General features: G+C 46.5%; 1 pseudogene; it reads right to left on the bottom strand.

Annotated features, from left to right (window-relative positions):
• Positions 1-1,841: 1,841 nt before the first annotated feature.
• Positions 1,842-2,585, bottom strand: LOC117711219 (U1 small nuclear ribonucleoprotein C pseudogene; annotated as a pseudogene).
• Positions 2,586-4,546: the final 1,961 nt, after the last annotated feature.

Below are 4,546 nucleotides of genomic sequence, written 5' to 3'. Positions count from 1 at the left end.
AGCTGACTTGTCCATCTGGCATGTAGGGATACCGTGGGAAGGTACATCTATGATCCAGTAGGTGGGCCATCTCCAAATCTACCCGAGGATACCTAGCTTCAGACCAACAGATTGAAAGACCTGGTGTGCGTAAGCCACCATATCCACAGTGCTGGGTGGAGCGGCCTCAGGGGACCGAAGGAGGTAGTCTCTAAGCTACAAGTTGAATCAGAGAGTCATCCAGGTTCCTGAGGTGGCTAGGGACCAAATAGGAAGCAGTTCTCTGTCAGGTGAGTTAGTGAAGCTGGTCCCGAGGGACCAACCACACTGTTAGATCTCCCTGGAGAAGGAAATCCACAGAGTGGGCTGGTGGCTGCTATGGGGTTGGGTAGGGGAGCCAGGATAGGAGGTGAGCGTTAAAGGGCACGTGTCTTTTCAGAGTGAGCAAAATGGTATAAAATGGGGTGCAGGGATGGCTTGCACTCCAGGAATGGGCCGAAAACCCATACAACTGTTTTGTTTTTGAGATAGGGTCTCACTCTGTAGCCCAGGCTAGCCTTGAACTCTAAGCAATCCTCATGCCTTAGCCTCCCAAGTGTAAGTGTTAAGATTGCAGGCATGCACTGTCATGGACTCTTTATATGGGTGAATCAGGGTTAGGAGTGGAAATTGTTTGGAGTGGAAATCACATTTCAGCTCAGCAAAGCTGTCAGAAATAAACTGAAAATAATAATTATTTTTTTTTTTTGAGACAGAGTCTAACTATGCAGTTCTGGTTGCCCTGGAACTCACTATGTAGACCAGGCTGGTCTCAGACTTACAGAGACATGCATGAGTGCTCGGATTAAAGGAGTCCACCACCACTCCTGCCCATCAGTACTTATTATTTTAGATGTGTTCGTGTGTGTGTGTGTTTCTGTCTGTGTCTGTGTAAGTGTGTGTGTGTTTGTGTGTGTCTGTGTGTGCACCAGCATGCGGAGGTCAGAGGACAAACACAGCTGTTGTTTCTTGGGTGCTGTCCACCTTGTGTTTTGAGATAGGGTTTTTCACTGTCCTGGAATTCACTGATTAAGTTAGATTGGCTGTCCAGCAGGCCTTAGGAATCTTTCTGTCTCCATATCCCCAACTAGGAATACAAACATCAGACTTGGTTCCTCATACTTTCAAGGTAGACACTTTATCAGCTGAGCTATCAGCCCAGTCCAAGCCTTCCACTCTTCTGGTTGATAAACTCTACTACCGATCATGATGAAACAAACTCTTGGTAAGTTTGTGGGATCTCACCAAAGCCCACAGCAAATGGGCTGTTTGAGGGTTGAAACCTGGAGGGTGAAGGCTGATAAGAGCAGCTGCCTCTCTGCTTCCGCCAGCATGAATGTCTGGGCAGCAGGCATGCTGGGAAATAAACAAAACATATAAAGAGCCCAAGGAAGAAATGAGATTCACCCTCCACATTGGCAGACCAAGTGACAGTCCACACAGCTAGCCTGGGATTGACTATGGCCACTGTTAGAGACCCAGGGCCACAGCAGGAAGCTTTCTGCAGAAGTCATTACCAGTGCAAGACTCAACACACTAAATAAACATAACTTCCTGACACTGGCAGTGACCAGCTAGACAAGAAACCAGAGCAGAAGGCTATTCCAGCTAAAGAGACTAAAAATCACTTAGAAAAATAACCAGTAAAACATGTGTAAGATTTTTTTTTAATATTAATTTGAAGCAAGGTCTCCCTGTTTATATAGCTCAGAGTGGTCTCAAGTTCAACGTCCTTTTAAATGCTGGGATTATAGGTATGAGCCGCCATTTCCAATGCTTATATGCAAGGTTTTTTTTTTTTTTTTTTTTTTTTTTTTTTTTTTTTTTTTTTTAAACAGCTGACCATTTTATTTTCACGGTTCATAATGTAAGTGAAAACGGCCCCTTTTGTCTCACTTCTCCCTCCAAAAGTATTCTCTCTGTTAGAAAGGAAGTTCCTTGCCATGCATCTAGCAAACACTCAGGCTCAGCACCAAGATCTCCTGGTGGAACACAACAAGAAATACAAAACAATAAAGAGCGCTTCGGCTCTTATCTGTCTGGCCGGGTCATGCCAGGCCGCGTGGGCACCATTATAGGGCGGGCGGGAGGTCTCATCATTGGAGGCCCGGGCATCATGGGCATGTGGCCTCCCATGGGTGGTCTCATCCCAGGAGCTGGTCCCACAGGCATCATCCCAGGAGGAGGGGGGCCCATCATTGGCATCATGGGAGGGCCTCCCATGTGGGGTGCAGGCATCATGCCAGGCCGAGGAGGACCCGGGAGACTGGGGGGAGGTGGGATCATGGCCCCTGCAGGCGGAGGAGCAGAGAACGGAGCCGGAGGGATCTTTCCTTGTTGAAATGCAGCCGTTGTTTTGTCAATCAGGCTCTGGGCCTGCTCTTCCATCCATTTCTGGTAATAGTCTTTCACATTCTCTTTGTGTTTCCGACCACTGCAGTGTGTCTTCCTCACAGACGGAGAATCGTGGGTAAGATATGTATCACAGTAGTCACAGTAAAACTTAGGCATGATGCTCACAGGCCGTTGGCTACCCGGTCCCCGCCGCCAGGAACTGACGCACTCAGGCTGCCTATATGCAAGGTTTTACAGAAGAACTTAATCAACTGAGTGCAAAGATGTAAAATTATGTATGTCAGAGGCATGTGGCCACAACTGAGGACATTGACACCACATGTTCATGGAAATCCCAGTAAAACACTAATGAAGATATCAGAGAAGCACAACAATATGGTTGTGGTGGTTGTTTGTTTCTTTTGAGACAGGGTCTCTCTGTGTGGTCCTGGCTGGCCTGGAACTCACTGGGTTGGCCTCGAACTCATAGCCGTCTTCCTGCCATTGCCTCAAGAGTATTGGGATTAAAGTCAAATGACTTTAAAATTTTTATTACAGACTTCTGGAGGTAGAAAGTTTTCATTAAATTATTGATTACGGGAGAATTAGCCTTTGGTTATAAGATGCAGTAGTGGGCTGGGGATGGAGGTCAGTTGGTAGAAGGCTTGCCCTGGGTTCAGTCCCCAGCACCCCATAAAGCAGGTACGGCAGTGCACACCTGTAATGCCAGCACTCAAGAGGCAGAGGCAGGAGGATCAGAAGTTTCAAGTCATCTTTGACTATCAAATCCAAGACTATGTGAGACCCTGTCTCAAAACAGGAATGAATAGGACAAGAGTATTTGACAAGAAAATCCTTCAGTCTGGGGCTGGAGCTTGGTGGTGGGACATTTTTCTAGCATGGATAAGACCCTGGGTTTAGTCTTCAGCACCACACAGACAAAAGAAAAGAGACAAGCAACTCCTTGAGTAAAATGTACTTTGTTGCAACAAAAATTTGGAGGAGTTCAAAGTGCTAAACTGTATTCAGCATTGATTCAAAGCACCTTTCTTTCTTTCAGATTTTTATTTCATTTTCTGTGTATAAGTGTTTTGTCTGAATAATATACGTGCACCATATGCATGCCTAGTACATACAGGCCAAAAGAGGAAAGAGATATCAGACCCCCCAGAAACTAGACACAGAGGGTTGTAAGGCATCATCATGTGGATACTGGGAAACCACCCACTCGAAAGGGCAGTGTATGCATGCTCTCAGTGCCATGCCATCTTCTTATCCTGTCTGTCTCATGATGGGATCACATGTAGCCCAGGCTGGCCTGCAACTAACTGCCTAGCTGAGGATGCTGTTTAATTTCTGATCTTCCTGCTCTGCCTCTGTAGTGTTTGGGATCACAGACTTACACCATGCTCAGACGAGACAGGGCCAGGGGTGGGACTTAGGGCTACATGTGTGCTAGGCAAGTTCCACGAACTCAGCCACATCCCTGGCCATCTTTTCCTTGTAAGCATCTTACTTTGAGATGAAGGAAAGTGGGCTGCTTTGGGGACAAAAAGGTGTCTCTATCACAAGCCAATCGACAGAAATGTTTTCAAAGTTTAGGTGCCTACAGTTGCTTTGAAAGACAAAAAAACAACAAAAACAAACAAACCCAAGCATCCGTGATGGCCCGTTCTCACTGCCTAGGTTACATTCTCTGACTTCAGGGCAGTGTGACTCTCCCAAATATGCCATCAACAATTGTGTCTGTGCCAACATTTGTAAAGGAAAATTGCTTTCCTTCATTAAAACTCACAAGCACTAGTCATCAGCACTTTATCAACTGACTTATGCAAACCTCCTTTGTGCCCTAGAGGGTCCTGCCCAGAAGTGGCTCTGTAGGCATTATCTTGCCAGCTAGGAAACCACAATCACTGGTCTAGTTTTATATTGTGCCTGTGTGGGAGCCACACAGACGCAGCAGTTTGGCCAGGTTTAAGTGAATAGTGCTCCATAGAGTCTCAGAAAGCAAGAACCAGAAATTGCCAAGGCTTTCTGGAGGGTGGGTGTGCGCCAGAAACTGATGAGTTAACTAATCAGTTCAGGCTTTGAAAAGTACCCCAGTGGAACCATGTATAGTGGTTCACACCTGTAACCCTAGCATTCCAGAAGCTCAGATAGAAAGGGGGCTGTGAGTTCAAGGCTAGCCTGGGCT

This window comes from Arvicanthis niloticus, chromosome 6 (genome assembly GCF_011762505.2).
Source record: "Arvicanthis niloticus isolate mArvNil1 chromosome 6, mArvNil1.pat.X, whole genome shotgun sequence".
Lineage (NCBI taxonomy): Eukaryota > Metazoa > Chordata > Mammalia > Rodentia > Muridae > Arvicanthis > Arvicanthis niloticus.
The sequence above is the reverse complement of the archived record's forward strand: the minus strand, read 5'-3'. Positions and strand labels throughout refer to the sequence as shown.